Source organism: Misgurnus anguillicaudatus, chromosome 12 (assembly GCF_027580225.2).
Source record: "Misgurnus anguillicaudatus chromosome 12, ASM2758022v2, whole genome shotgun sequence".
Classification (NCBI taxonomy): domain Eukaryota; kingdom Metazoa; phylum Chordata; class Actinopteri; order Cypriniformes; family Cobitidae; genus Misgurnus; species Misgurnus anguillicaudatus.
In genome coordinates, this window is record NC_073348.2 from 1,477,214 (window position 1) to 1,493,761 (window position 16,548).

The 16,548-nt window shown below is 35.5% G+C and overlaps 1 long non-coding RNA gene across 1 annotated transcript; it reads left to right on the forward strand.

Moving 5' to 3' along the window:
- Positions 1-7,620: 7,620 nt before the first annotated feature.
- LOC129424127 (uncharacterized) lies at positions 7,621-15,306 on the forward strand. Its single transcript, XR_012372676.1, has 4 exons — positions 7,621-7,725; positions 7,948-8,051; positions 15,077-15,148; positions 15,238-15,306. It is a non-coding gene; the product is annotated as an uncharacterized lncRNA (long non-coding RNA).
- The last annotated feature ends 1,242 nt before the right edge of the window (positions 15,307-16,548 follow it).

Below are 16,548 nucleotides of genomic sequence, written 5' to 3' on the forward strand. Positions count from 1 at the left end.
GTGCACTGTGTGTGCGGCGCCGTTTAAAAGAAAGATAGAGAGAGAGAGAGCGTGCAGCTGGTGTTTGCAGAGTTACATAAAAAACAACTCGCAGCTCGTCTCGGAGTATCGATTCCGCGGGACACGAGTATTGGAATCGTTTTAAAATTTCAGTATCGATATCTATCGAAATATCGATAATTTTGACAACACTATTATGGATTTTTTTCAAAAGAGGATCAAAGTTATTTTTAAATAAAAGTTGGAATGTTGGGGTTATATGAAGCCCTAAATAAGTAAAACCTGACATGGAATATTTAACAGGGAAAGAAGAGAGCATGTGTGTTTCTGAGGTAAGACTGCCCAATGGTATTTACATCCGACAGGAATAGCAGAACGTCATCTGCATAAAGTGAAATCTTGTGTTGTTTGTCATTTATTGTAACCCCTTTAATCACCGAATCATATCTTATTGCTGCTGCCAAGGGTTCAATGGCAAGAGCAAACAATAATGGGGAAAGTGGGCAGCCTTGTCTGGTGCCTCTGCCCAGAAGAAATGTTTTAGATCTAATGCTATTAGTGATGACGGCAGATGAAGGTTCATTATAGAGCAACTGCACCCACCTCAAAAACTTCTCCCCAAACCCAAATTTCTGCAGAGTATAAATTAAATAGGGCCATTCAACGCGATCAAATGCCTTTTCGGCATCTAATGAAATAACTAAAGTGTCAAGTTTTCGATTCTGTGAAATATTAATTATATTCAAAAGCCTTCTGGCGTTGTGACTGGAACTCCTTCCTTTAATGAAACCAGTTTGGTCCTCACAAACCAATATTGGCAATACCTGCTCTAATCGAAGTGCAAGTATTTTGGACAACAGTTTAAATCACAGTTGAGCAGTGCTATTGGTCTGTAAGATCCACAGTCCTCCGGATCTTTCCCTTTTTTTTTAAATCAATGAGATATCAGCCTCTCTTAGTGAATCAGGTAGCAATCCTTTTTCAAAAGAATGGTTTAACATCTCAAGAAGGGGATCCAACAGGACATAATGGAATTCCGTTCAGAACTTATGCCGTCCGGGCCCGGTGCTTTACCGGCCTGGAGACTCTGAAGAGCTTGCATAGCCTCTTCTTTGCTAACTGGGGCATCAAGAAAGTCCTTATAAGCTTGTGGGAGAGTTTTCAGGGGGAAATTATTAAAAAAGGAATACATTTTCTCTGCACCATCAACACAATTTTTAGATTTATATAAATTTGAATAAAATTCCATAAACACATCATTAATAGAAGGATTATCAAAATGTTGTTTGCCAGATGTGTCTAACACCGCTGTAATTAATTGTTGTTTTGCCCTAACCTTGGTCAACTGAGCAAGATATTTACTGGGCTTGTTGCCATGCTCATATAATCTCTGCTTTGAAAATAAAAAGTTCGTATTAGCTTTTTGTGTTAACAGCAAATCCAAAGAAGTTGCATTAAATTCTTTTTTAGCATTATCAAGTTCAGTTTCAAGAAGTTTCTGCTTTGCCAGTTGTCTGCGTCGCTTACTAGATGAGTATGAAATAATCAGCCCTCTAATATATGCTTTGCAAGTTTCCCATACTGAAGATGGGCTCACTGAATCAGTAGAATTAATTGAGAAAAACATTTGGAGTTCTGCACGGAGAATAAAGAGAAAAGCTGAGTCCTTAAGTAAGCTATTGTTAAAACGCCACCTCCTTGTTCGTTGTGGGACTCCCTGAATTAATAGATCTAAATATACAGCAGCATGATACCACAATGTTACCAAACTGACAGCAGGCAACCGATTGCAAAAGCAGCTTATTAATAAGGAAATAGTCAATTCTTGTATGACATTTGTGTGGGGCTGAATAAAAGGTAAAGTCCCTTTGTGTGGGGTTTAGAGTGCGCCAAACATCCAAATAGTCCAGTTCCTCACAGATGGCTACTAACGCTTTTGACTGCTTAGTATGATAGGGATTTCTAACAGGCCATTTGTCCAACAAAGGGTTCATCAGGCAGTTAAAATCCCCTCCGATTATGAGTGTTTCAGAGGGATATGCAGAAAATTTAGCAAGGGTTGACATGAGAAAATCTGGGGGAAAATTTGGAGGAAAATACACATTTAGCAGCGATACCTCTTCCCCATAGAGAATCCCATTAACATAAACATATCTACCTAAACGGTCTTTGTCGCTCCTTACAACATTAAAAGGGATTTTGTTATTAATAAGTATAGCAACCCCTCTACTACTAGTTGTAAATGATGAAAAAAAGATTTGGCCAATCCAGCTGTGTTTTAACTTTAAATGTGCCTCATCATCTAGATGTGTTTCCTGTAGTAAAGCAATATCTACCTTTTCCTTAAAAAGAATAGACATAACCCCCTTTATTTTAGTGTTCCATGCAAACCCCTAACATTCCAAGTGCATATTCTCAGTTTACTACCCAGCATTGATGCATAAGGCAATTTTTAATTTACAAATACAGAGATATAAAAATGCTCCTCCCTTTATAAAATAACAAACTAAGTACTCAGAAAAGAGCCTGCCCAAACTTTAACAGTGAACCTTATAATTAACATTATATATATAAAAAAAAAATAACCGTGAACAACACATCTACAAAGGGTATTTCCCCCATAACAAGGGGAACGATGCGCACCAGCAAAGCGCTGTTCAGCGTAAAAGGGTCTTGCTATGGAAAGAGAGTATGGCAACTTGATAAACACACAGAACAATTCAAGATACCATGCACTTTAATGCAACCTGTCCCACTCATTGACAAATTAACAGTACAAAATCAAACAAAACTAAAATTACCTTTTCGCCATATCACTAAGGCAGGCAGGTAACAATACAATACGATCCGTAAAGTTATATAAGCCCATCTAAAGCAACCAGGTACAGTTCAAGATAAGACGTTCACTTTGTCGAGTTTATAAAGGCCAAAACTTCGTCAGGGGATTCACAAATTTTAGTAGTTTTACCGATGGTAACGCGGAGCTTGGCCAGGTAAAGCATGACATACTGTGCTACCATCTGCTGTAGCTTTTGCCGCGCCGTATAAAACTCCCGTCGCCTGCGTTGAACATCAGCCGAAAAATTCTGATAGAACGAAATTTTACAGCTGTTATACATCAGATCACCCTTTTGGGCCGCACGTCTGCTGGCATCCACAACCCCCTGCATATCTTGAAAGTTATGGAAACGAACAATAAGCGGGCGAGGCCTACCCCTGGCGTTGGCTTTCAGCATATAGATGCGATGAGCTCTCTCCAGTTTAAGCATTCCCGACTTTGTCTCGATGCCAAGGAACTCTGGGATCCACGTCTGAAGAAATGCGGTCGGATTAGTTCCTTCAGCATTTTTAGGAAGGCCAATGATACGCACATTTTTCCTCCGACCTCGATTTTCTATATCATCCAGGTGTTCGGCGAGTGACGAAACTTTGCGCGTGAGAGACTGAAGCTGCACATTCGCTGTATTGACGACTCGGCCTCAGCTATTCTGTTCTCGGCTTCATTGAGTCTGCCCGTCGTTTGTTCAAGTTGTTGGGAATGTGTTTGAATAGTCTGCGCAAGCGACCCCAGCTTATCATCAATCACTTTCGTGATTTTCTCTGTCATCTACTGTAGCGCCTTGGATAACGCTGGATCAATCTGTCCACCATCGTCACTCGCGTGACATGCCTCGCCAGCTGTTTCCTCAGGTAGATCCCTTTTCTCGATTTTCTTCGATGGTTTCGGCATTTTCACAAAAGAGTCAGGCCAAAAAGTTTCTAATGACATAATTTAAACAATTTTGGCAATGCAACCTGAGGTATTAAGTACTCAACTGAGCAAATAATGAGTTTTATGTTGAGTGAGGCAGGAGCATCAGCAAAAGCGTCCATCTCTCATGCCGCCATCTTGGCCCCCCCTAGAAATTAATTTTAAAAACCATATAGACGATTTCAACATGCTTTTCATTTATTTGGCAAAAAAGAGAATGTGTATTGCCATCTACATGAACTTATGTGCCTTTTTAGCACACAAAGATAACTTGCATTTATCAAAATGCCAACTTCAGTGTAGCTTCAGCCGCTTTTGTTTTATCAATGAAAGGCTAAAAATAGCGGTGTTCGTGTGTTCGCAGAAAAGACGTGAAACAGTGTACCTCAGATTAGATAAATGGTCGGAGAGAAGGCGGTCTCCTGTGGCTGTTCGAACACATTCAACCCATAGACTGCAGTTCTATTTATTGTTTTATTTCCGCTGTCATCATACGACGCTGGCGCATCCTCCAACTCCGGGCAGACTTCCTTTTCTCTCCCACTTGCCATTTCTACACGTAACATAACCTGCAGTACTTACACTCCACACCAGTCACCTCTTCTTTCGCGTGAAAGTGAAACACGCTATCTGAGGTCACATACAGGGCATGAGGTTACATTGCGCATGCCATGAACCGTTGAACCGTGCGACGCACACGCGCTCCGAACCGAGACAAGCGAACCGAACGGTTCGGATTTTTTTCATGAACCGTGCCACCCCTAACATACATACATACATACATGCATACATACATAGTACTACATTTGGTTGTTTTTAAGTATTACAACTAAATAAACAACTTGTTCTAACAAAATGTAGTCTAAAATATAAGTGCTCATTGCAAATGTAAAACTGTATCAATTTTGACTTACTTGTAATCAACAAAAATCCAGAAAAAAGGCACTGAAGCACGAAGTGATGGCAGTCCAGGCTTTAATAACTTGCAACTTGACCAGTTTCCTCACATTTATTTTAGGAATATTTTAAAATAAAAAATCTACTTACAATAAAGGAATAAACTGTTTTGTCCCCATAAAGAGAGTTTATGATGCAGTGGCGAAGCCAGAAATGTTTAAGTGGGTGGGCCTTTATAAAACAGGGTGGGCAAAGCATAGAATGTACATAAACTGGGGGCGTGCACAACAAAGTTTTTACGCCCGTGGTGGGCGTATGTTTTTTTCCCAATGGAAGCATGGCGTTTTTCAAAACAGCCAGCAGCTGTCTATTTATTGAAAAAGCTCAGCTCGTCAATGTAGTTCTCACACGGCCGTTTATCACAGTGGACGAAGGGCGGGACAAATATTACAACAACCAACCGGCTCACAGCTAAAGTATCACAGCAACCAAAGCGCTCGTTTAAAAACGTTGGTGTGCACGCTACCTAAGCCAAAATTATAAAACAACTTACGCCTGTTTCACACATACTCTGTATGCAGTGCGTTTGCGGTGCATATTGCAGTACGTATGCGGTGGGATCCATCAAGCATCCGTTGTGCTTTCACACATACTCCGTTTGAAGTGCGTTGCTAACCGCTGCTTCTGATCAAATGATCATGTGATTGACATTTTCTGTTGAAAAGCGCCTCCTCAATTAACAATATAATAGCCTGCTGTGTGTTTTTTTCACAAAACAATATACTTTAGATATTATTTAATAGACTAGTTAGGATGTTTAAAATCTCTACTGTAATGGTCAGGACACATGAAAGGATCAAAGGTATAAATCTCCACATATATCATAAATATAAATTAGCATTATAAATTTTGAAGAGAAAATATAGGTAACAGGCATGGTTACATTATAGGCTACATTTCCTACTATTTATATATTTGCATAGACGAGAGTATTTATATAACGGCAATGAACGTCTCATATGGCAAGAAATATTCTCACATAATTAAAATAACAGCATAATGAAATGAATCAACAGACAAGGAAGCAAGAGTGACATGCAAATTGTATTATTATTACCAGAAAAACAGCAATATTACTGAAATAAACTCTGAGGTAAATACGCCAAACATGCTGTTATTACTGCAACAAGTCTAAATAAGCTAAATAACAATTGAAAAAAAAAAACATTATTATCTCCCAAAACGTTATATGACAAACATTATATTTAAAGCAAATGTATTCTTACAATCATTCAAGATCAACACATTATTCCATATTACTCCCGTTACTGAGCACGTTCGTCTCTTGCCTCGCTCTGTTATAATAGCGCTGATTTACAGGTGCGCTTCCCCGTCTTTCAAACTGATCATTTTGTATAATTATTCTCCTTAGAAAAATTAACCATAATTTTAACGGTTGACAAAATGTTTTTTGTCAGATTGATTATGATTTGTATTACCTTAGTTTAACTAAAAATTCCATGGTTAAAGGCTCTCTAAGCGAATCTGCGAGACGTCAGTTATTGTTGACGTTTGAAACTGTTTTCAAACAGACGGAGCGTAGCTAACTCCTCCCCCTCCCTTCCGTGCTTTCATGAACGCGCCCAACCCCCACCCCCAAATCCTTTTTGTCGTTTATTGGCTGGAATACTTTGTTTTGTTATGTGATGCTAGGTTTGGCCACTTGTTGATATTGCCGTTTGTGAAGCCTGGGCTGTCTACAGAGATCGCATTTTTTTTACAGTTTGATCAGCGGACAGGCAGCAAGCAGATAGTGAGGAGATGTTTGCTGTATGTAACAAAAAAATGTTTTATGGTCTAAAACGCTTCAATTCGCTTAGAGCGCCTTTAAGGATATTGTGATGAGACAATATAAATTTGTTTACTGTTGTTTTACAAATAAAACACTAAATGGCTATGTTAGTATAATTAAACAATGCAATGGTAAAATTAATAGCATACTTTATGTATATAATATTTGGTATAATATAATGTATGTAAGATCAAACAGGAATGAATTCATACTAACGACTGAGTTGAAACTAAGGGTTTGACTCAGACTTCGCTCCGCATGGGGTTTTAACGCCTTTTTTTCTGTAGGATATTTTTTAAGAATTAAAAAAAATTAATATATTTTTTACAATGTTTTCAACTTAAAAAGACATACATATATATACATACAGAATATAAGTTTAGCTTGTTGTGGATATTTCCTAATTATAAGCCTTCTGTGAAATTATGACAAAATGAAAAATACAAAACACGCATGTCTTAATTAACATAATTTAAATAAACGAATATTCGAATATTCGTTCCTTATGAGCTTAAATATTCGAATAGTAAATTACTGGAAAATGCCCATCCCGAAAATATATCTTTAATTACACTTTAAAAAAGTATACTAAACTCAAGCATACATTTAACGTATTTCTAAAAAGAGCACTAGAGGTACGCTGGGAAAAAATATGTTTAATTACACATTTAAAAAAAAGTATGTTAAACACAAGCATACTTTTACTGAAGTTTTAGTGTATTTAGAAAAAAAAATTAAAACATGTACATTAATTTTAATAGGCTAACATTGCAATTTCAACATCATATCATTGAACGTGCATATATTAATTTTACTAAGTTAATCCACATAAATTTGTTAGTGTTTATATTCAAACAAACCACATGACGGACGTGACTAAACCTCATTGGTTCTTGGGATTCAGTACGTCATGTTGGCTTCCTGATTCTGTTGTTCAATAACATTACACAACGTGCATGATCGTTGGTAAATGTGAATTAAAAGTTGAAACTAAAACTGTTAAATTATATATAGTGATCATCAGAGGACTTGGCTGAAACAACTCGATTCACATGGATTACTTCGGCAATGTTTTTTTTTATTGTTGTTGCGATGAACTAAAAACTGCTCACATTTCAAAAAGTTAAAGTATCAAGTGGATCTGACATCGAGGGGAAATATACGTTTCTTGGATTTCATTAAAGTACCTCGGTTTTTGTTTGAAGATGAATGAGAGAACATGAGGGTAAGTTAAGTGATGATAAATTTCTGCTTTTTTATTTTTTGTGAACTATTAAATTAGTAGAACATTTAGTACTACAGTATGTCATTTGTATGACATAATTTTAACCCAGCTTCTTCAAGCGTGTATGTTGTGTGGCTTTTGGAACATACATTTTTTGTAAGTAAAGTTAGGCATTTCATTTCTCTTGGATTTAAGAAATTATAACAGCCTGTCTTTTTTTAGCACAGCGGCATTCAAATTGACCAATCAGAGCTGAGAATTTCTAATAAGTCGAAGTAGAGATGAACAGATGAAGATACAGCCCATAAAAATACTTATTCTTGGTGGTAAGTTTTTAGTTCTACAGTATTCGTATAGCATTAAGCTCACTTTTACGTTTTTCTAATGCTACAATAAATGGTGTAAAAACGTCTGAGTGCTGCCCTCTTCAGGTTGAACGGTGGCTACTGCAGTTGAATTTTCCTATTGGATGTTGGGTCCAAAACATAACTCGTGACGTAAGCTGAGGGCTATTTCATAAAACTAGATTACAGAATAAGCCAGGCTTATTTTGTTAAGTCTGGCTTATTGCCGGTGGATTTCGTTTCATAAAACAAACTTGAACTAGCTCAACCCCGGTTACTATGGAAACTTATGCTTGCAAACTAGCCTGGTCCGGAGCAGGCTAACTGTCAGGCTAAGCCTCAGTTGTTGCTTAACTAGACTTCCACTAACACTGAAATGTAAATGCAATGATATTACAGCTGACTCTTTGACATTTTATTTGACTTTATTAACCACTATTAATCTAACAATGAAAGAAAATAAACTTATATATTAAATTTGATACATTTTGTTACAATAATAATTAATAAAATATAGACATGTGTTTCATAATATGGTATATTATAGGCCTATCAAATGTTGAATATAAATGATAATCTTAACTACCCCAATATAAGGATAATAGTTTATTATCAAATTTAAGATGTATCTAAATTCATATAATTGCAACGTATTGATGATATATATATATATATATATATATATATATATATATATATATATATATATATATATATATATATCACTGATTCTTGAGAGTCGGGACAAAACATGTCCCATTTAGAAAAGTCTAATTTATAGCAAAATTTAAGAAATTCATCATGATTGACATAATTACAAAGTTAAATCTATAGGATTTGTATAAACCAATCTGATTTTTAGAATAAACTTTTTTATTTTTGGGGGGATTTTTTTTTTAAATGTGTGGTCTGTGGTTAGAAGGTCCATGTTATTGCACTTGTCCTCAGCAAGAGGTCACAATATTAATCATCCCAAAAAACGTTAAAAAAGCTCTACAATTGTGAAAACATATATATCCAATAAAAAATAAGGGGTATAAATATAAAAAACAATGCATGAAGTGAACATCAAACAATATTTTCCATAAAAATCTACCTATTAAAGTTGTGTCCTCAGTTTCTGTCAACTCCGTCAGATTTTTTTTATAAAGCTATTTAAATCAGGAAATTCAGTTCAGCTATATCCCTGAGGACCCATTTTCATCTCCCTGCCTGTGGTGAATGCAGCACTACCACACATTCTCTGTTATGTTTACATTTGTTATATATATTAAACAAACAATGTGAATATTCCTATGGTCACAGCTGTACCATGTCAACACCATCTTTCTGTTAAGATACTTTTTTTAAAACCATAGTGGATTGAATTTAAGCATTATAGTGAGGTTATTGGGACAGCTAGCAACTGAGGAAAAAGTACCTAGCTGCAGTGTACAATACATGTTTATGAGGGAAAATACATGCCCTTATGTCAACTCCGTCAGACGTCAACTCCGTCAGGTTCTATGTCTGACGGAGTTGACCTGTAACCTGATGGAGTTGACAAATCCACCAATAACCTCTTAATGTGCGATTATAATATTATTTGTGAATAAAGTGAAGGATGAAACAGTTATTTCAGGGTTTTATTTACACATAAATGCACATATAGCATGCATTACATTATTTAACCATACGCATCTGACTTCTAAAGAATAGGCAGGCAGTGGTCTGCTTGTTATTGTGTAACATGTAACATATATATATATATATATATATATATATATATATATATATATATATATATATATATATATATACACACTCACCGGCCACTTTATTATATACACCTTATTAGTACCGGGTTGGACCCCCTTTTGCTTTCAGAACTGCCTTAATCCTTCGTGGCACAGATTCAACAAGGTACTGGAAACATTCCTCAGAGATTTTGGTCCATATTGCCATGATAACATCACGCAGTTGTTGCAGATTTGTCAGCTGCACATCCAGGGCATGAAGCTCCCGTTCCACCACATCCCAAAGATGCTCTATTGGGTTGAGATCTGGTGACTGTGGTGGCCATTTGAGTACAGTGAACTCTTTGTCATGTTCAAGAAACCAGTCTTAGATGATTTGCACTTTATGACATGGCACGTTATCCTGCTGGAAGTAGCCATCAGAGGATGGGTACACTGTGGTCATAAAGGGATGAACATGGTCAGAAACGATACACGATGCTCAATTGGTACTAATGGGTTTTCCAATCTTCTATTGTCCAATTTTGGTGAGCTTGTGTGAGTTTTAGCCTTAGTTTCCTGTTCTTAGCTGTCAGGAGTGGCACCCGGTGTGGTCTTCTGCTCCTGCAGCCCATCCGCCTCAAGGTTCGACGTGTTGTGTGTTCAGAGATGCTCTTCTGAATAACTTGGTTGTAACAAGTGGTTATTTGAGTAACTGTTTCCTTTCTATCAGCTCGAACCAGGCTGGACATTCTATTCTGACCTTTGGCATCAACAACGCATTTGCACCCACAAAACTGCCACTCACTGGATATTTTCTCTTTTTTAGACCATTCTCTGTAAACCCTAGAGATGGATGTGTGTGAATTTCCAAGTAGATCAGCAATTTCTGAAAAACTCAGACCAGCCCGTTTGGCACCAACAACCATGCCACTTTCAAAGTCACTTAAATCACCTTTCTTCCCCATTCTGACGCTCGGTTTGAACTGCAGCAGATCGTCTTGACCATGTCTACATGCCTAAATGCATTGAGTTGCTGCCATGTGATTGGCTGATTAGAAATTTGCATTAACGCGCAGTTAGACAGGTGTACCTAATAAAGTGGCCGGTGAGTGTGTATATATATATATATATATATATATATATATATATATATATATGATGCAGGGCAATCATACATCCAACACACCCAAACACACACACATGTGAAATGAAAACAGAGGCGGAGAAGGGCCCCTGGTTTCCCTTATTGTTCTTTTTTTTGATAGTAGGAAATGGTGTATGTGCAAAATCTTTATTATAGTTTGCTTTACAGTAAGTTCAATACTCTAATAACAATGAGTAGTTTTAGTAGTAGTGTTTGAAGAGCACATCTGTTCAATAATCAGCAATGCACACATATTTTTTGTCAACACCATCAGTTTTTTGTCAACACCGTCAGATTTTCTGTCAACACCGTCAGATTTTCCAACAGCGTTGGATGTATTTTTTGTTAATCTTTTGGGGAAAAAATATTCTTTTTTCAGTTTATGTTGTTTTTGTAATAAAGGTCCATCTGATCTACCATCTCTTATGTTTTATTTATTTAAGGAAATTGTTTTTACAATATTAAAGTTAAAATCAATGTTTGCAAATGCTAATATTTAGAAATCTGAGTTTTCAGAATAGTGTGGAATCACAACCTAAGTTTATATATTGTATTTTTTTACATATCAGAGTAACTAAACACTGTAACAATATACTTGAGAACTTTAGATTCTGGTTGGATTGAAAGAATTTAAATTTTATACTTTTTCGTGTGTCTGATGGAGTTGACAAAAATCCAGTTCTGAAGGGAAACATGTTTATTTTTTAAAAATGTGTTTTTATTAAGAACCTGTTCCTTTACATGGTTAAATAGCTAAGACCTTTCTCTGCAGAAACATATAACTTTAATTGATATAATGTGTATTTTAAAAAACAGTTTTTTAAAACCTGTTTTGTCCCGACTCTCAAGAATCAGTGATATATATATAATTTTTTTTTTTTTAATTCAGATTGTCTGTCACACAAAGAGGAAAGTTAATTTAAATATACAACACACAAAAGTCAAGTACAGTCATTTAAAATAATGTGCATTTTAATGCACACCAAGCATAAAAAAAATAAAGATCTACAGTATTTGTATCTTTCTCTAGTTGTTACATTTTTCTTGAAATTAAAAAAAAAAATGATGGTGTCTGCATGGCTGAAGGAATACAATATAATTATGTGATGGTATGCTCTTGGCATTTTGTTGTAATGAGTTAAAATTCTTTTTTTATCACAGAGAAGATTGTTAGTGTCCTGCATACAATAATTTTTTAGCTCACAAGGCTTGTACTTTAGACTTACAGTATAATGTGCTTATACCTCAGGCTTTTCTTCAACTGATCCTCACCCTGTAAACATTCATAAAACTCTGTTTATCTATCAACACCTAACACTACACTGTTAAAAAATTATGTAGAACTTACAGTATTACTGTCAGCTGTTTGCCAGTAACTTACTGAAGATTTATATGTATGTTATTTACTGGCAACAGTTTGTTCAAAGTTAAATGAACATTAAACATTAACAAGTCTTTTTATTTACAGAATAAAAGCATCAAATAACAGCCTCATGCAAAGCATTCTGGGAACCAAAATATGAAGGAAACAACAGAAAAAGGTTGATGAGGATTTCTGGTTCACAAAATGCTTTGCATGAGGCTGTTGTTTTATGGTTTTATGCTGTAAAATCATAGACTTGTTGGTGTTTGATGTTGATTTGGCTTTGAACAAACTGTTGCCAGTAAATAATAAACCTTTAAATCTACATAAGTTACTGGCAAACAGCTGCATAACTACAGCTAATTTTTTTAACAGTGTGATAATAAACCAGTGGTTTAAAATCTCTCATACTCACAGGGTTTAACATGATGACTTGTGGCTCTATAACGCACACATAATTTGCCATCAAAAATGTTTTGAGTAACATGTCAAGTAATAATGATTGGTCAAGAATATGTGTAACATATATGATTTTACACAATCATTTCTTGTACTACTGTAAATTCAGAAATGCAGATGCTGTTCACCCACCATGCTCTCAGTGACCCCATTTTTTTCTTTGAAGAACAGTTCATCTGCAGGGGTAAAGCTGTGCTGCTGATAGATGTCAGTGCTCTCCTCATTGCCAGTCAACATCTTTGGCAGCTAACATAATGAGATTAGACACTTCTTCTAGCATATGATTATGCTTAAATCAACTACACTTCTTATGAACAATATATTTATATTTTATTTTCACCTGTTACTTTATTGTCCACTCAAGTTGCTGCTTTTGAACTGTACCCCCAAATAAAAATAAAAGTTACATTTAAAGTTACTGTAAATGTATTAAAATCATTCATCTGCTAAATATGTATTATATAGGTTACTTAGTAAACTACAAATTGTCTTTTAAAAGTTAAGATTTGTGTTATTTTTAAAAAGTACAGTATATAAAAATTAGCAAAGCCTAGCCACATAAGCATTGACAGGGATCGAACCCGGGTCCCCGCATGCGCCGCTGAGCGCACTAACCACTAGGCCATCATTTCTAACAGTGTTTCCTGCTTTCATGTGATCACTTTAAAATAAGACAATATATTTTAAATTTAGTTTCTGCATGCAAGGATTTAATCGATAAGGACTTTCCAACTATTTTATGGGTTTGTTTATTGCAGCAGTATTATAATTTTCAGTCAGTAGTACATTTTCATACATTTTTATCAAAAATGACCGCTTTCTCTTTAACTTTGATCGATTTGATCCACGCTCGACCTCTAGGGCTGCTCAAGAATAGCGTGCACGCGCAATTATCTTGACTAGGGAAATCTGGATCACATAAGTTGGATTGCGTAAGCTTCATTTGCCTTTTTTGAAACCGCTTTAGCCTCGCCTCATTTGTTAGGTTAATTCAAGTCGAGTTTGTAACTTTAATCCTCGCTTTTCCAAGCGAGTTTTATGAAATAGCCCTCAGGTTCAAGCTCACCACGCCCTTGTTACGATCTCACCAAACACATGGTACAAGCTTAGTTCGTATATGAGTCCCTAAAACACTTCCCAACAGATGTAAATAGATGAACAATGACTGAATTATCGCCTTATCTTTTTTTTTCTTTTCTTTTCTTTTCTTTTTATTTGTTTTAATTTTATAATTATTTGTTTTGTATTCATATACATATGTAATTCCTGTTTGTATTTAGTGCTGCTCCCTCAGCATGCAGCCATGTTTGTTTGTAAATCTTGATATTTTCAAAAAAAAAAAGCTTAGATCGTCCCCTCTATCTCCGTTGGGATCTGCCCACTTTTCTTGCATTTTTCAAGTATTGCCAGTGGGTGGAGTCAGGCTCTGACCAGGGGTTAAGTTACGCTTTAATGCAATGCTAGTACTAGACTAAAAGGTATGTTTGAGCTGTCTTCTCTAAAAATAACACCTGTGGTTATGGATTTTACCATAGTCCTTTTTGCTTTGTTTTTTACATCCTCTAATGTTTCAAGATTCTAACCCAGAAATAACCAATTAAAAATGTTTTGACAATCGGCGTGAATATACCACAATAAAACAGTAAAAACTCAGAACAGAACTCGGAATGTCACATTTTACACTATCAGCATCATATCATAATATGTTTGTTTTGCTTTTTCCTCATATAGCAGTAACAGTGAGATCTCACTTGTCTCTCTTATTTTACCTGACACTTTTAGACAACATTACAAAGACATTAATATATTACTAATGTGATTAGCCTGCTGGACGAATTGTAAAAAACAGCACAATGTAAGCACTGCTAGCACAGGCTAGCTGAATATATCTTAATGATTACAGAGATAAGACAAGACATAAAACTTGCAACCTTTCTCAGTTTGCACATCTGGACAATTCTTCACACATCATAGGTTGTAAATTTGGGTAAATCCAGCAAACAAGTAAATTTTACCGATTCTGGTGTCACTCTGCTTTAAATCTCCCGCATCGGAAACTTAAGAGCAGCCTTGAGTCAAACGTGGAAGTTAAGTGTGCATAGAGTCCATTGGCATGACTTCTGATTTCCTTTAATCTCCTTAAACAGAGGCGAACTTTTCTTGTAAGCAAGACCACAATAGACATGTCAATGGAAAATGCCGTTGGTTAAAATAAAACACAATTATCAAAGTAAAGCATATCCTGTACACACAGGTTGCATTATATCAGTGTCAGTGAGTTAAGCCTCCTATAACCCTACTGTATGTTCAATGTAACTTGTAGAGTGCCATGTAGCGACAGATCAAACGGACACTCATGTCAAGCTTGATGAGGACACAGTCAAAGCTTTAAAAGGTAAACTGAGGAGTTAACAAAATTCTAATGCATATCTATGTTCATTAATTATTGGTTAATTTTGTATATATTCTGTTTCCTTTTCACAGACCTTGTGATTAAGTCTTCAGTGTCTGAATGGCAAGAAGAAGTGACCCTCACTTAAACGTCACATTTAAACTGCTCTGTGTTTTGGTTCAGCCATTTGCAGGTTTATCTCGAGTTAGTTCAAATGCACTTCTGCATTTTTTTCAGTACCTTTTTGTTTAGAGAATTACATTAATATGATTATATGAATTTTCAATGGTTGCATATTCATAGTGTACTTTTCATATTGATGTATTAATGTTCCACAATTTGATAAAATTAGCTAATTGCATTTCACTTATTTTTGTTTTATATTGTAAAATAATTTCAATAGCAGTAAATACATACTTAGTTGTCCCTTTAACATTTAATTAGTTGTTAATGATGGAAGAAACCATGGAAGAAATATAAAGCAAGGACATAGCATGCTATTTGTGGATTCTTTGTTATTTATAATGTCCCATGTATTTAAGACATATGCCATAAGCATATTGTTTAATAGGCATATTTTTGGAGGTTGCCTTTTCATTAAATGAGTTCTTCATAGCCTACTTGTATGTTGAAAGACTAGATATGGTGGTGAGTGGGAAGAATTTGCTTAGTAATAAGTTGTAGTAATAAGTCATAAGTAAGCATGTGAACTCAATCACTACTGATCAGCAAATGTGCCTGACCTCGCGCTGCGCCGCTGCGGTAAGTTGCTACTCAAAAAAAATTTCCAAGGTTGGCAGGTCTGAGAATTAGAAATGGGTAAAAATACAGAAATACATACAAAATAAATAAAGATGTGATTTCTGCATACATCTGATGAGACATAAGATAGTATTTGACCCGCTTTGTAAACGCAGGTGGTGCAATGACAACCCCTATGGTTGAATACTCACTTGAGATTCTTATCATATTAATTCACCTTACAGTTCATTCATTTCTCCACAAACACCCACATATAGGTCATAGAATGTGTAATCGATGTTTATAAACACCACTGAATATTTTAAAAAATTATAAAAGAAAAATACAAGTTTATTGATATTTTAAATTGATGAAAGATGAGCACACAGGTAAATAAAAATGTCTCATAACATAAAAAAATCAGAAAACCTTTACCATGATCAGTGAGTGATGCTTAAGAGTTGTCCATGTTCATATTTTGATGTTAATTCGTTACAGACACTTAAAATAAAAAAACAAGATGTATTTTTGTTTATTTATTACAATAATCACAAATATAAGATACAATAACAAATTCCAAGTGGTACAAAACAAAGTTCAATAATTTACATATGGCATAGATAAGAGGGCATAAAATAAGACTACAATCAAGAGTTTTAACT